At 44.1% G+C, this 16338-nt stretch overlaps 1 long non-coding RNA gene across 1 annotated transcript in view; it reads left to right on the top strand.

Moving 5' to 3' along the window:
- Nucleotides 1-2886: 2886 nt before the first annotated feature.
- Nucleotides 2887-16338, top strand: part of LOC150003985 (uncharacterized) — a 389637-nt gene continuing 376185 nt past the window's right edge. Inside the window, exon 1 of the long non-coding RNA XR_016512253.1 lies at nt 2887-2958. This is a non-coding gene — a long non-coding RNA (uncharacterized LOC150003985). The remainder of the gene's footprint in view (nt 2959-16338) is intronic.

Here is a 16338-nt window from a genome sequence, read left to right as displayed (position 1 = left end):
TGCTACGTCACACTCACAGCGTCCACTTCTCCCAGTGATCACGTCCTTGCCTCCCCGGGGGACGTACCTGCTCCTCCCTTATGCATGATACACATGCCTCTACTACACTTCTTTTTTTTCTCTTTGGCCTAGTGGGTCACTTATTTTGTCTTCCTATATGTCTGTCCCTTCTAGCACATGAGCCCTTTGAATGCAAGGACTGTAACCAATTTGTTTTTGATTCCCTAGTCTCAAGCCCTGGTGTATAAACAGCAACCAATTCAAGAATTTGGGGTTCAGGAATATAGTAAACACCACTGGGGTCTCCACGCAACGCTCAACTACCCCCATTTCCTGAGCACAGCCACTGCTCGCTAACAGGGTAGACCCGCGGCAGCACATATAAACATGTATTAGCTACCTGAGACCCCTCCCCTGGCAACAGTGGGAGAGACCTTGGCTGTAGCAGGTTTACAGAGGGGCTCAGCCTTCGCTGAGGCAGGAACTGAGATGTGACCTGGAGCTCTGCCAAGTGTCCAAATGGGCCATTTCATTTCATTGGGGCAAAGGACAGTCATTTTTTTGTAATGCTGTAGAGACAGTTGGTTTCACATTTGGATGAAAATGAAGTTAGCCTGTTTTATGCGAAGTGTAAAAATAAATTCACTTGGACTAAATATCAACATAAAAATAAAATTATAAAATTATTATTAGAAATAATATGAAAGAGTGTATTCATAATTTAAGGTTGAGGAGGCCTTCCTGAATAAAAGATGAATCCCAGAAGCTATAAAGGAAAAACAAAGTTAACAACCGTGGTTACATTAAAAATCAATATTGATAATTTAAAATTTTTAAATATTAAACTCCATAAAGGAAGAAGGCCAATAACTGATGATGAGAAAGGATTGGCAATCAATACATCGTCGTCGTCGGCAGCCGTCCGTCTCGAGAGACAATGGTGTAGCTTCTTAAGAGTCTATCTGCACCGCCGAGAATGGCTGTGCAGTCCGACTCGGGAGTGACATGGTATCTGTCTCCTCCCGTGTTGAATCGACATCTTGCGATGACGCTGGGATGTCCTCTCCAGCGAAGCTGAAGCTACAGAGCCTGGGCAGGGTGATATGGAGGGTCTGCTGTTGCCCATGCAGCAGACCCCCCCTCTCTTCGCAGCTGAAGGGTCCAAGGGAAAGACGGAGTCAATACAGCTTGGCTTCAGGTGCGCCGCAGGAGTTGCCGGTGTTGACTACAACGTCAAACCGCCTTAGGGACTCCGGCTCCGGATTTTCTGTCGGGGTTTACTCCCCTAGCCTTTCCCCTGAAGAGGTATGCCGCAAGGCAGCGGAGGTTTTTTGGAGTCAGAGTTTTCCTTCTCTGGCAATCAATACAACACACCCCAAAATAAGAACTCTAGGATACAAAGAGCATCTACTAATTAAGAATCAGAAGACAAACGATCTAACAAAACAAAGGATAAAGTTATAGTCTTAAGGCCTTGTTTGGTTGTTTGGAAAATACTTATTTTTATTCAAAACAACAAGTGAGCAAAAGTCCCAAATATAAAGCCTATGAAATTCTGTGGGAATCAGCTTTTCTTAAACATAAGCTGCACAATTTTGACATTCAATTCACCTAAGCTTATTTTAACAACAGAGTCAAGAAGGTGTTGAATGACCACCCAAATTCACGTGTAACTATTTGTCAGTAACACCTGCTCCCACACAGTGATGGTGAGAATTGGGGACGACAATACCGTGCAGGCAGACATCCCAAACCCAGGAAAGGGGTGCAAACAGGGGAACTTAATTATTTGCATCCCATTTTCCTCTTTCGCTAGACTACTTAAAAGCAGGAACTGTCTCCAATGCATTTTTGTATCTCAGTGTTTGTCACAGTGTAAGGAAGGAGGAAGGAACGACAGGGAATAAGGAAGGGAGAGGAGGAAGAATGGAGGCAGGGAGGGAAGGAGAGGGAGGAAAAGAGAAGCGGGCCAAGTCCGCTCCCGGTGCAGTTCCGCCTCCAGCCACTTGATGGCGGCACGAGCATTGCCGCACTCCCTTGCTCGCGAGTCTATCACTTTAAATCCCCAATTCTTTGAAGCCAGGGGCGCCTGGGTGTGTTGTGTTTGTGCCTGTTGAGTCAAAGCTTCGCCCAGCCTCAGCACTGTCAGCTGAGTTGTAATGCAGGTGAACACGGGGATCTTCAAGGGGTTCGGGTTCTTTCTTTCTAGAAAAATCCCAACAGGCGTTTGATAGTAAAAAGGACTTGGCAGTTACCTTCCAATGGGGCGCACTGCCTTAAATAGGTATCACCTGCTCTGCTCGGCCTTGCAGGTAATGAGCCCCGGCTGGCTGCTCCCAGGGCCAGCCCGAGCAGTCAGCTGCTGCAATGCTGGGAAGCGCATCAGCAGCTCTGCGCCGACATGCCCGGACCCAAGTGTCATGTGTGACCCAGCAGCCTGGGAAGAGTCGGGGAAACATAATTGCTGCAGGCAGGTTGCTCTCTGTCTTTCAACTGCGAAGCTGCTTCAGCTCATTCATAGGAGAGGAGCTGGGGTTCTTCGCCTTTGTTTCCCTAGGACAAGCAGAGGCACACCCTGCAAGTGTCCTCGTGCCCCCAGTTACTTAGCTGTTTCTTTGAACCCCAGAGCAAGGCTGTCCCCAAACCAGGAAGAACCCTGTGGCAGCCTGTCCCTTCAAGCAGAACCGCCCCAGTCATGGATGTGGCTTTGAAACCCGCTCTTCCCATCCTCTGCTACCGCGAACATGCCGTTAGCGGTGGTTCTGTTTGGTTTTACAGCCTCTTGAAAAAAAAAAAAAAGAGAGAGAATTCCTTGCATGTGCACTTTTCTTTATAGTTTACACACAGTTCTTATTTGTCTTCCTCGCAGCTCAAGGAGGAGGCAGAATCAGAAAGATGAAATGACGTAGCAGAATCCCCACGGTCCAGCTCAGCGGGAAAGCCGCGGAGGACTCCGAGGTGGGTAGCCCCGTCCGAGTGTTCAACCCCCGTGAGTCAGCTGACATGTCTGAGGCCCAGGTTCCTCACCTGTGAAAGGAAGATGCCAGCTTCCTGGGGACTGGGGAGCCCCGAACGAGATAATGCTGGGACAGCTGCTGCGTCAGGGGGTCCGCGGGGAAGTTGTGGATGAAGCACCTTTGCGCATGGGGTCTGCGCCTCCCAGCTCCCGTGGCGCACGCGGCCCCACGCAGCCCGGCAGCTTTGGGGCAGGGGCGATGTTCCTGCGCCCAGCTTCGCTGACACCCCGTGGAGCGTGGTTCAGCTTTTCAGGACGGATTGACCACCTGAGAGGTTCATGCTGGACGGTCACTCCTGTTCAAAAGGGGGCTGGGAGTGCTGGGGAAGCCTTCCCCCTTTCATTCCTGCGCATGAATGGCTGTGAGACGCGTTACAAATTGGGGGGGAGGGGGACTGAGCTGCCGTCACTCATGACCAAACCGTTAGCGTATTTTTACATTTCTGTTCTTCCCCCTTGTTTCACTCCCAGTCGTTGGGATCACCTCTCAGACGTACCACTCGGGTATAAGCCCTGACTCAGGTTCTTCACGGGGAACCCAGGCATGGACAAGGTGGGCAAAAAGCCAGGACTCTGACTTCCAGTCACAGACACACACATACACACACCCACGCGCGTGCACACACTTTGGTCCATGTCCGTATCAAGCAGGTGGAGCCCCAGAGTGTTTTCCTGAGCATTTCATAAATTGTTGGGGGCCCCGAAAGGGCCGAAAGTGTGTGTTTTCCCTGGCCTCTAAGGGACGTGGGTTCCCGTGAACAAACGGGCATTAGCGTTGAACCCCAGATGCCCTGACAGCAGCAACCACCTTAGACCTGGGCTGGTATCAGGTGGAGCCAGGAGCTGTCTCTGTGATGTGATTTAAGGGCGCCATTATGTTCTGCAATGCAAGTCTATTATATGGGTGGGGTGACACGTTCCCCGCAGGCTGTTTGCCACACCAGGGTGAGTTGGGGCTTGCAGAGGAGTAGGCAGTCCGAGGTGAGCGCCATATGCCCACTCCTACTCTAAGCTACCGTTTATTGATGACCTGCTCTGAGTCAGCATCATGCAAACACTTCAATGCACATCAGTCTTTTCTTAACCCAGGCTTCACAATAGAATCACCTGGAGCAACTTGGAAAATGCCCGTGCTAGTCCCTGCTCTGTTCGTTTTAATTGGTCTGCGGGTGGGGTGTGGACATCCAGAAAGTTCCTCGTGGTTTTCATGTGCAGTCAGGTGTGAGAGCCGTGGATACTAATTGTCTGTTTTCCCTCTCACCCCGACCTTCCCAGGAAGATAGTCTTAACCCCACTCTGTAGAACGGGAAGCAGTGAATGCTCTTGGAGAATTTAGGTCACACAATTAGCAATGGACCAAAGAGGCAAGTGCACGTTGGCCTGACTTTGAAACGTCAGGCCCCAGCACAGAATATTTGCCAAGATTCTCTTTTAAAAATCCTAACACAGAAGAGGGTGAGTGTTTCTCTGGGAGAGAATATTAGGAAAACCAACAGCAGACTGGGAATTTTTTTTTTTTTTTGTAGCCCCATGTTTCATCTTAAAAATGCCATATTTATGTGTATAAAAAGATAAGATTTGACATAATGTTCTATAAAATGATACTTCAGAAGACAAAACGGGGTTGTTCATATCCCACGGTGGTGGCAGGGAGAGCGCACTGTGGTTTCAGCCACTCAACCCTGTACTGTGTTCCACCTCCCTATGGGGACAGCGGAGACTTAGGGATCACTATGAGGGGATGGATGTGGATGGAGGAGGGAGAATGTGGGCAGGAAAAGTGTTGAAAGTCTGAGGTTCCTACAAGGTCAATTCTGCTACTATTTCCTACCATATTAGAAAAGGAAGTTCTTAGCTTTGGAAGATGCAGGCCTGCAAGATCGGTGCAGACACAGAAGCTCATAATGTGAATTTCACTTATCTTCTCTTTCAGGGGCCAACCAATGTTTTCTGTAAAGGGTCAGAGAGTAAACCTTTTAGGCTTCTGGCCTATCTGGTGTCTGTCACAGCGACTCAACCCCGTTGGTATAGCATAAAAGCAACCATAGACACTCCAGAAATGCTTGGGTGTGTCTGTCATCTAATAGAATGTCACTTACAAAAACAGGCCGGCAGACCGGATTTGGCCCGTGGTAGTTTGCAGAACTCAGCTCTGTTTTGCTTACTTACAGAGATGACTGAGATCATTAGCTAAACTCCCCCTTTCCTCATCCAATTCTTCTTGTGGGATAGCAAAGCGGGGGCTGGGCTAGATACTTATAACAGCTACCGTTTTTGCTCTCTGAGCACACATGTGCACACGCACCCATGTGCACACATATGCACACATGTTGCTAATCCTCTCAACCTGGATTTGGTTTCTGGGTGAGAACAATGAGGCTTAGGACAATTTAATCCAGTGTCCCATGTGTACTAAGTAGACTGGAATTTGCAATGGGCCAGAGTCTTTTCTAGGCTATAGGTGTACTTCTAAGCAACTGTTTGAAAATACTTCTAGCCCAAGCCACTATGCGACAGTGGTTCCATTTATGTTCTCTCTGTAGCTCTTTGCCCAACATGTAGACTGTGCAGAAATGTACCAGCCAAGCCATTTTTAAAAAATATTGTAGCTGAGATTGAAATCTATTCAGCAGAGCATGTTGACTTGGCATCCGCCAGTCACATGCCAGGAGACCAGTTTCTAATCAGACCCTGCCTCCTGCCTCAAGGAAATATTTGGAAATGCATCTGAAGTGGCTCCTTAGTTCTGACCTGCCAGCTGTGTCATTATCACAGGGTCCTCCTCTAAGCACTTGGAGAGTCCAGTCCCAATGACACCGGTCTGCTGAATGTGATACGTGCACTCTCTGTGTGTCATTGGCTTTCAGTGGCCTCTCTGCTCACCCTGTCACTCATCTCTCCTCTACTTAAATCAGCCCGCCGTGGATTCATGTGTCCAACTGTTCTTGGTGTCCAAATACAGACCAAAAATGTGGTCTCTGTGCGTGTGCTCTATAAACTGGGGTTGGACAAAGTTGTGACATGTGCTGTGGCATATAACTCTTCCAGAAGCCTTATAAGGGAGAGATTATTATCTTTATTTAATAGGTAAAATTATGTGGGCTAGGGTGGTGCCTCTTCTCCTTGGAGAGCTGGGTAGACTTGGCTCGGAGACCTGCTCTCATGCATGGGGAGAATTGTTATCCTTCATGCTCACTCTGCGGTTCACTCTACAGTATTTTTGAATGGATGAGGAGAAACGGGACAAGCACTGTGTCAGGTAGATTTATATACCAGTGGCTCTTAACTCTTCATGGTCCCAAATCCGTTAGAATGTCTGATTAAAGTTTAGCATCCTTTTCCCCCCAAATATAAAATTATCCACAGTTCACATAGCAATTAAGAGGATTCATGAACAAAACAGCAATTACCTGTTAACTGTTGGCTACTACCCTGGACGCTGGGCTACTGCTGGCACACAGCAGATAGCTGGAGTAGGTGCTTCTGGACGCTGCCCTCCCTGTGCCCCTGCATGGCCCGTTGCCCTCATCACTGCGATGCAGACCAGCCCAACTTCCAGTCCTGCTTCCTGCATTTCTCCACCTCAGGTATTCTCTTAGAGATAGACTCACCCCCCTCACCACTGCCTGAAGTGCCAGGAAATTAATGCTCCCCCCTGCCCCCTGGGAACAGCCCTTGATCCCTTTGGTGGGGTTAATACGAGGCTCATGCTCCATTTCATCTCTGTTTGCGCACTGGGATTAAGCTCAGTTGCCCACACTAGTAGCTATCTTCATTCGCTTACTCCTCCCGAGTGTTCCTTTCATTGTCAAATAAATTGTTGCGCTGGAATCCTTGTTTCAGAGACAGCACGTAACAATTATGTGTAAATGATCTATTCCTTATGATGTGTAAGGTGGGTCTTAACTTAATGGATATGCATTTTGCAAATGGGGAAATGTGACATATGAACAGGCTTTGTGACAAGCTCAGAGGTCCCTGGCAAGGTTGAGCTAAGCTCAACCTGCAGCACAATCTTCTTAGGCCTTTTCTCCCCCCATTTATTTAGGCAATAAAACTGTTATATGTCAGGCATTGGGGGCGACATTAGGTATGCACAGAATAGCATGTCAGGTAAGGTCTCCCATATTCTAGGGAGGAGAGACAATAAGCACATATAACAATGAAATAATTACAGGTTGTGATGAAGACTATCAACAAAATACATACCATGGTGTAATAAAAAATAATAGTAAAATTGGGGAGGTCAACCTTAGGAAGGATTTGGAAGAAGTCTTCATCTCCTAGGTTCTCCATCTTGGTTCCTTATACCTCATTATTCACCTCTAACAAATGATGTGCACTCTGTAACAGCAAAGAAAACAGACATATTGCTACTCTTAAGGAGTTTACTATTTAGGAGAAGAAATAGGGAATAAACAAATAAGTAAAAATAAGTAAATAAACAAGGAAAAATGACAGCTTATAAGAAGCAGCCATAAAAGAGTAAGACGTGATAAGAGAGCATATTTTATCTTTTTCAACCGGAGTTCTCTAGAGAATTAAGTCCAAGGGTCCTAAGGCATACATGGGATATAATTAACTTGCTTCTCTTCTATGCATTTCCAGGAATACTAGTAATATACAATCCTTAAGAAAATTGAGGGTGGGGGCGGTTAGTGAAATCATTTGCTGTGTTTTGTCATTCGGATCAGGAACCCCAGCTGAGAAAGTCTCTTTAGGGGTATCATTTAAGCAGAGGTCTGATGTCTTGAAGAAGCTGGCCATGGAGGATCAGAGATCGCAAGGTAGGAAGAGGGATGCTGCAAAGCCCAGAGAAGGCCAGTGAGAGAGAAGCAAGGTAAATGAAAGGAGAGGGAGTGGGAGAGAACCAACACATGCCGGATCTTGTACATCAAAGCAAGGAGCATGTATTTCATTCAGAGTGTGGGGAATCATTTCTAGAAAGCCAATACTCAAAGGAGGAAGACCAGGTAAGATATTTCACAGTGTCTAACAGCAAGGTGATGGTGGCTTTATCCAAGATGACAGTGGAATCAATAGTGCCTGCTGATGAATTGAATACAGAGGAAGAGGAAAGAGAAACCAAAGATATGCCTGGCTTTATGAAGGGTGGATGCCTGATGGAACTTTTTACTAGAATGGGGAAGATGAAAAAGGTTTTTAAGAATAAACTCAAGAATTCTGCTTTGCCTATGTAATAACTGAGGTGTCTATTTGAATCCAAGTAGGAATGTCAAGTTGACCACTGAATATGTGAGATCAGACTCTATAGGAAGATTTAAGATCTTTGTCACATAAAATACGTGGTCCCTCGAAACATTTCTTCAGTCCTATAATATTTATTGGCTGGTTTTGCATCTTCACCCTCTCAAGATGGTCTGGTTTTAGATGGTCAATTATATCTGCACCCTCGACAGAGAGAAAATAAGTGGAAAAGTAAAGAGAGTTTAAGAAAGGCCCCAGGATGTTTCAACATTTAGAGGTTGAGGAAGAAGGGAGGAGTCAAGACAAACCACTGAGGTAGGAGGAACTCCCCGAAATTGTAGTGTCAGGAACACAAAAGAAAACATGTTCTGTGAAAGTGAGGTGGCCAGTTATGTCAAATGCTGCCAGTAGGTCAAGCAAGCAAAGAACATCCACGAGATCCCTGTCTTTCACATGCTGGAAGTCCCTGTTTCAGTGGGTGAGACAATTCTCTCTAGGACACAAAACTACCTGCTCCTGGAGAAATCCAGTCTAGGCTTAAGAAATGATTTAAGACCACTTGGCAGTGTAATTGGAAAGACCATAATGAGCTCAGAACAACTTGGACAAATTGAAATTTCTTGAGGTGAAAGAACAATGTCTTGCTTATGAAATTGACTAGTATTAAGCTCAGAAAACATGGAAATTTATTTCAGAAAATAGAGCGTCTCCAAAGGCTCTGGCTTACTCATGGCTGTTCTAGTACTGTTATTACTTCAGTTCGTTGCTACCACCACACAGTTTCTAACACATCATCTCTTCCAACTCCCAGGCCAGTACTGTTTTCTAGCAGATCATGCTGCCTCAGCAAAGCTTCTTGGCTGGTTACATAAAAAGCAATGTGGGAAAGAGTTAATTGGCAAACAGAGTGACTGCATTTGCAACCCAAGAAGGCCTGCTGTGACTTGTTATCTGCAGAGCTAAGCAGCTTGCTGTACAAGTGATATTTGAAGCTCATTGCTCTTAATGCCAACGGGGGCACTTAACACCTATGTAAATGGTCTCAAGATTAATATCTTGCCATTTATTTTATGTTATTTTTCCCCCTTTGGTGGGAAGCCTTTTCGCATCTTTTGCCTTCAGAAGTCAGAGCTGAGAGAAGGTCAGATCTGGTGGAAAATGGGGCTTAGATGCTAACTTGACAGTACCTTCCAGACTTTCCCCTGTGTAGCATGCACCATAGTTGGAGAAGTACTCAGCAGAATGGAAACATCATGGGTTTTGGGATCAAAAAACCTGTGTTCAAATCTTAAGTAACTAAATGAAAGAGCTACATAGTTCATCTTAGCATTACTTCTTTTTCATTTGTTAAAACTAAGAAAAAGTAATAAAACCTATATTATGAAAAATCTACTTCTAATCTGATTTCTGCCTGCTCCCCATACCGAAGCTAGTCTTGAAGTGCTATCATTTTAATTGTATATCCATCACAATTGACCCACCCTCCTCCTTGAAACATACCCTGTGACCTCTTTCATCTGCTCTCTCTTCTGTGCTGGTTTCTCCTCCTCTGTCTGATCTCAGAATTTGAATATAGGTCATCTTCTCTCTTCTCTTTACAATCTCTTTCTAGATAATATCATTATCATCTCATTAAACAGCATGTGTGTGCTGACAACTCTCTAATTTCTCCCTCCAGCCTAGATGTGTCTTTTGAGATATGGTCTTGTTTATCCACCTGCCCAGTTGACATTGCCACCTGGATGCTACTCAGACATCGTACACTTTACATGCCTATTAATTTTGAGCTTCTTAAGAACCCATTCTACCCCAAGTCCACCACATCTTAGTAAATGGTATCATAATCAACCTCTTTACTCCAAATAGAAGCCTAAGGTTCATAGTTATCACCTCTGTTTCCTCTACTCCCCATATAAACTGCATATACCACTCACGGGGATTCTATATCAAGAATGTTTTGAAGTCTTTATTTTCCTTTATGTCCACTCTCACCTGGGTGACATATTTTCCATTTCCATTTCCAGATCTGTTCTCCACCCTTCTGTTCTATTCTACTCTATTCTAAGCTACATCAATAAGCTCCCTTGCCATTGGGTTTCTGGTGGGATTCAGTAACTGAAAAGTACTAGCAGGAAATTGGATGGAGGAGAAGTGTGAGGTTGGGGTGTGTGTTCCATGGGCTCCTTCCTTCCAGGATTGCCACTGACTTGCTGGGGTCCACTTTGGAAAGCCTGTATCCATGTTCATTAACCTTTCCTTTCATTAGCTGCTTTGTATCAAATAGAGTAATGGCTGCTACTATTCCTTGTCCTCAAGGAGCTGCACTACCCTCCTGTGGCTTCCCTAGCTCCCACCTCTACCTCTCCTGTACTGAACTTCCAAATTATCCTGTTTGAAAGTGCTATCTATTTCCTGCTGGAGCCCGAATGATGAATCACACACACAAACACAAAACAAAATAAGTAAATAAAAATAAGAAAACAGAAAACATCCTCCTAATTGGTCTTCTACATGTACTGAAACCAGCTCATACAGTCTTTCAGCCACAGCATTGACTGAACATTTTAAAACTTATATTATTTCACTCTGCTGAAAAGCATTCAGAAGCTTCCTATTGTGTTTATAATAACCTCCTCATTGTGGGATTAAGCCCTTTCATGGTCTAGCCCCCACGTAGCTCTCCAAGCATATCTTGCCATCTTCTATGGCTTGTTTCTTGCCCTTTAGCCATGCAGATGTTATTCAAGTCTCCAAAACACTCCCAGATCTTTCCTGCCTCATGGCTTTTGTGTGTGTTCTTGTTTCTGCCTGGAATGTTCTCATGGAGAACGTCCACATTTGTCCCCTTCTCATTGCTGAGGCCTCAGCTTAGTTATCCCCTCCTTAGAAACATCTTTTCTCTCAGTCGTCCTATGTAGTCCCTTCTGTGTTATTCTCTACCATGGCTTTCTGTTCTTTTGTAGTGATGATTTTATAATAATTGCTGATTATTTAATGTAATGTATTCCTGCAGTAGATTACAAGCTTAAGGCCATGGTTGTTTTTAACCCCATTCTGCGCATTGCCTGATATATAGCAGGAACTCAATAAGTACTCACAGGATTAAGGAATTAGAAAGGAGGAAATACCTGGCTCATCATATGTATTTAGTGAGAACATACTATTCACTAAGTACTTTCTGATATCTGATGCTATTTAATAACATGACTAATACCATCAAGTATACTGTCTCTTCAGGTATCTCTGGTTATTTGAGTTGATTTTTGAGACATAATCCAGGCAACTAAATCAATTGATATTTATAATTGACTTCCCCATTGCTGTGTCCAGTTCTGATCTTTCCTAAGAATGCTGAGCTCACCTGTCCACTTGGCATCTCCACTTGGATGCTTATTGGATCTCAAATTTAACATGTGAAAATGTGAGCTTCTGATTTCCCCTCAAAGTTCTTCCCCAACTCAGAAAATGGCAGCTTCATTTTGCTCTTGTCCAGATCATAAGGTTGACTCTCATCCCCAACTCCTTTCTCCCATACCCCAAATCCAATCTGTCCTCACACCTTCCTACTCTGTTCTAGCCACACTATCTTCCATGCAATTTCAGGAACTTTCTAAGCCTGTCTCCAGCTCAAGGAATTTTACTTGCTATTCCCATTTCCTAGACCACCCTTCACTCATCCGTCTGAATACAGAGCTCTCTGCCTGCTTTTTGGGTCTTTGTTCAAATGTCTTCTGATTTATAAATCTTCCTAGTTTACCCTAGATAAAGGACTGCCCTCACATCACTCTCTTTCCCTCTTACTTTGCTTCTTTATCTTTCTTCTTATTCCATATCTCCCCTGGCAGGGTGTAGTTATTTGTATATTCTCTATCCCTGTATGAAACTCTAAGCACCATGAAAGATATTTGATTTTTTTTTCTGTCTTATCAACTATGGCTTATGAAGAGCCAGGCACATAATAAATGCTCAATTGTGAATTTTGAATTAATCTGAAAATGCCTGGAATGTAGTAGACATTTGAAGAATAAATTCTAGAATGTTCCCCGGGTGCCTGCTGTGGGCTGGGCGCTGGCTGAGCACTTTCATACACATTGGTTTCACACTTACCCTTTCCACAACCTCGGGAGGAAGGGGCCCTTGTCTCTCTCCTAAGCTTTCCGTAAAAACAAGGATGTCCCCGACACAATGCGTTGTGTGCGCTGCTGTGTAGAGTGGCCAGAAGGGGTTGTGTCTCCGGCGTGCTCACAGGTGACCATTCCTGAGGCCTGAGCCACTTCTTTCCCCCAGGTGGCAGCTGAGAAAAGCACTATCTCTTTAAAATAACTCACATTAAGATGCTAATAATAAGTCAGTTATACGATTTTTCCTAAAAAGATTAAACCCAGGATCCTTCCCCAGAAATTCAGTTCCGTCCCCAGGGGGCATCCTGTTTACTGTACTCTTGGTAATAGAGTCGTGATCGGAAGATGTCAGAACGGAGTGAAAGGTTACAGTACTCAGGGTGTTGCCCCTTGAATTTTTCTTCTTTGTTAAATGCAATATACATACATGTGTCTAGAAACACTGTCTAGCATTAATCTTTTTTTCATTGTGGCAAAATACGCACAACATAAAATTTCTCATTTTAACCATTTTGAAGAGTTTTAACATTTTATACAGTTTGGTGGCATTAAATACACTCCCAATATCATGTCACAATCACCAACATCCATCTCCAGGTCTTTTTAAAAATTTTCCCAGCTGAAACTCTGTCCCCATTAAACCCTAACAATTCACCCTTCCCTCCCGCTGAGCCCCTGGCAACCGTCATTCTACTTTCTGTCTCTGAGTTTGACTACTATGGATATCTGTCATAAAGGCGAAATCACACAGCACTTGTTCTTCTGTGTTCTGCTTCTTTCACTCTGCATAATGTCTTCAAGGTTTATCCATACTGTAGCATGTGTGAGAACACAGTCCTGTTTAAGGCTGAATAATATTCTATAGTATGCATACACCATAATCTATTTACATATTCATGGATTGCTTTCCCCTTTGGGCCGTAACGAATAATGCTATTATAAATATGAATGTGTAAATATTTGTTCAAGACCCTGTTTTTAATTTTGGGGGGGTATTAATCTGGAAGTGGAATTCTTTAGTGGTAATTATATGTTTAATTTTTTGAGGAAGTGCCATGCTATTTTCCAATCAATGTTTTATTAAAACATTTTTTTTACATTTACATTTTAAAATCTTGTTTAAAAGACTGTTTTTCAGAAATGTTACAAAATCATAGAGTGCTGGTCTTTTTATTATCAAGTCCCACAACTGAGGCACTGACTTCCTAGGCTGCCCCGAAGACCACTTTATCATTTTAATAAGGCATGGGTGTTTTGTATTTTTTTCCTGTGTTTTGTTTCCCAATGAGTCAGCTGAGGAAGCTAAGAGGCTAAGGGAACAATGCCAAGCTTTTTGCATTTCCTCCTTCTCTGCTCCCTTAAGTCCACCAACTCAATATCACCCGACCTGAGTCAGTGAGACAGGCATCCAGGCTATTTCCTTACACCCCATCTGTGACCTCCCGAACTTCCAAAGGGGCATTCACAGACCCTGCCAGACCAAGTGAAAGAGCCAGAACCACACAATAACATTAACTCAGCACTGGGTTGGAGTAGCAAGCGTGTGAATGCCTGTACTTTGTGGTCATGACTGTAGCCCTGAAAATAGAAGTTAGAGAGGGTGCTGGTTTTTGTCCTATGCTCTGCTCCCATCCGGCTTAGTGTGATCGCAGCCAAGCTACCTAACCCACTCTGGGAGTTAATTAGTCCTTCTCTCAATTCTGTTTTTTAATCAATAGGTTCCCCTAAACAAATAAAACATTACACCGAATCTTAATATATGAAACAAATAATAAGGTGCGAAAGGAAAAAAAAAAAATTTAACTCCTGACACCAAATACAGCCGTCCCTCTCTATATCGCGGTTCACGTATCGTGGCCTCACTGTTTTGCGGGATTTTTCAAAATATTATATTTAATTATTTATCGTGGATTTTTCACTATATCGCGGGATTTTGCGGTACTGTATACGTATGTTAAAGTTACGTAGGTTTGAGAGTGTAGAATATGTTTAAGAACATAAGTAGTGTTTATAAAAGTGTGGGAAAGGTTAATAAGGGAGTGGGAACGGTTTATAAGGGTGTGGGAAGGGTTTATAAAGCTTTAAAATATATATAAATACTAAAATAAATGTAAGGTTCCTACTTCACAGATTTTCCCCTATCGCGGGGAGATCTAGAACATAATACTCATGATAAGTGAGGGAATACTGTATGTGGGAGTTTTCCTCCTACCAGCAACTAATCCCCCATCTCTGTACACCAGCTGGATGTCCTACAATTTATTCAATTTGACACTATCTGCTTGCCGTTAGCGCAGACCCTGCAGGTTAAGGGCTCAGTCCCGTAACACTGCCCTCTCTTCATATACCAATCACAAGTCTATGTTGTCCCTGAAATCTGAACCACTGGTTGTGAATTGGCAGTTTCCAGAGCCCCCTCCTCAGGTTTTATAGCTTTCTAAAATAGCTCAGAGATCCCAATATGGAATCTCCTCTAATTACGGAATGAATTTCTAAATACAGTTGTTCCTCATAAGTGTAAAAATACAGTCGTACATCAGCAGTGGCTCCTGCTCTCTGTTGGCAGTGAGCAGAGCGAATGCGGTTTGTCTCGTTGCTTTGTTAAGATGGATGAAAGTGTGTCAGTATTTTGGAGATGGAAAAAATGGAGGCCTAGAGGGCCTCTGTGACTTTCTCCATGCCCCATGCTGAGCAGGCAGAGGAGCCGCAGTTGGAACCTGGGAAGTTTGGCTCTCAGGGCCTGTACTTTAAAAATGTTTTACATTGAAGTTTGTCTTTAAAGCCAGAAGTAGACAGACAGAGAAGCTTCTGTGTACAGCAAATGTGAGCGCAAGAGCCGCATCCTTTGGACGCCCACACCTATGGTTCCAACGCCCCTGTGAGAGGCGCCCATCCCTGAGCAAGTGCCTTCTTCCCTTTAGAGACTCAAGTCCCCTGGGGCCAGCCCTGTGCCCATATAAAACTTTAGCAAGTTCCAGCAATTCAAGTGACTCAGTTAAAGGTTCAGAGCTACAAAAAAATTCATTGGGTCCAAGATTGGCTCTTTGGGATTGAATGTTTCCATACATTTCTATGTCTTGTTCGCTCTTTCTTTTTGCCTTGGAACGGACGTCCTTTTTAATTATGCAGGTGCTTCCTCTGGTCTGATTTTCTTCCTCAGAGCTCCCTTTAGAGAATTTGCTATAGTTGATTGCTAAGAAGATTATTGATCCCAAAGGCAGAGTTCAGAAATATTCTTATAAAGGGATCATGTTGTTAAAAAAGGGTCACCCCGAAAGGGCTTTGGGTAGAGATGTTGCTGAAATCAGAGCTCTCAGCAATGGCAGAGAGAGAGAGAGAGAGATAAAATGACCCGATGGCCACTCTCAAGAAGGGAAATTAAGAAGAGAAAGAGATGGAATCAAAATGAACATTTATCAGATTCCTCTGGGGTGCTAGAATCCTGGCTCTGCAATACTTATGACCTTGGACAAACTTCTTAACATCTCAGATCTCAGCTTCCTCAATTGGAAAGCAATGGAAATAGCATTTTCAAAGGGTGTTGTCAGGATTAACTAAAATAACACCTATAAAGCGCTTTGCACAAGCGCTGCAACATCACAGGGAATATTGGAGTGGTAGTTGTTATAGCCACGCTTGCCATTCTTATTTGTGCTTTTGTTAAACCCTCACGAGCCCCTCAAGTGATAGGTGGCAGCTGGGAATCTGGGTTTCAAAATCATAAAGCAAAGATGTCGCACGACTCATGCTGTTTGGGTGGTGGGCCTAGAGCTTCTGTCCGTGACATACTGTACATAGAAAAATCAGACAAAACGATGTCTCTTGGGAAGTAGAAGATACAGAGAAATGAAGCCCACTGCGGAGGCGGAACCTGTAAATTCAGCAACTGTCCTCAGTTTAACGTTTGACCTTCAGTCCTTATTACTGACTGCGTGGCTTCACAATAAAATGGAAATTTACTGTGTGGTAACATGGAGATTGGTACAAAGCCAA

This window comes from Furipterus horrens, unplaced genomic scaffold (assembly GCF_987537825.1).
Source record: "Furipterus horrens unplaced genomic scaffold, mFurHor1.1.pri manual_scaffold_7, whole genome shotgun sequence".
Classification (NCBI taxonomy): domain Eukaryota; kingdom Metazoa; phylum Chordata; class Mammalia; order Chiroptera; family Furipteridae; genus Furipterus; species Furipterus horrens.
This window is presented reverse-complemented; position numbering and strand designations above follow the sequence as displayed.